General features: G+C 35.0%; 1 protein-coding gene across 1 annotated transcript in view; it reads right to left on the bottom strand.

Annotated features, from left to right (window-relative positions):
• dcc (DCC netrin 1 receptor) overlaps window positions 1–575 on the bottom strand; it is a gene marked incomplete in the record, with an annotated part of 396097 nt that overhangs the window by 221981 nt on the left and 173541 nt on the right.

Genomic DNA, 575 nt, shown 5'->3' with positions numbered 1-575 from the left:
GTACAATGGCTTGTCACTGGGGCCGTACCCTCAAAGGAACAGTTTTTGTACCCTTGGTATGGGGTACATATTTGTACCCTAGTGTTTTAAGTTGAGATCGAGCAGCCAATCAGGGCTGGCTATACATATTTGACACATCTTTCCACCAATCAAAAGTAGTGAGCTGGCAGTCTCCGTCCCGCTCTCCAGTAATTAGATTATGGAAAATGTAGGCTATGCAATGCAAAAATGTTTCTGATGAAACCCACTGTAACAGTGAGAATCAGCCATGTGTGTGTTTATATGTGTTGTTTTTCATTTACATAATCAATATAATGCCATAATTTTGATTTAGTTTCAGCAAATTGACTTACAAAACTTTTATTTCCTTTATTTCAAGGCTACTCAAATATAGTGATAATTTTAAATCTACCTTAAATAATTAAGGTATAATTAAAACCTTTAAACAACTTTTACAACAAATGTGGCATGGCAGAGGCTGTCTCTTGATAGTGTACCTTAACTTTTAAAATAAACAGTACATATATTTAATGCTTGAGAACATATATGTACCTTTTGACCCTCAAAAAGGTCCA

The sequence above is a fragment of the Etheostoma spectabile genome, chromosome 16, assembly GCF_008692095.1.
Source record: "Etheostoma spectabile isolate EspeVRDwgs_2016 chromosome 16, UIUC_Espe_1.0, whole genome shotgun sequence".
NCBI classification, from domain to species: domain Eukaryota; kingdom Metazoa; phylum Chordata; class Actinopteri; order Perciformes; family Percidae; genus Etheostoma; species Etheostoma spectabile.
Note: the sequence above shows the minus strand (reverse complement) of the source record. Positions and strands in the feature narration are given on the sequence as shown.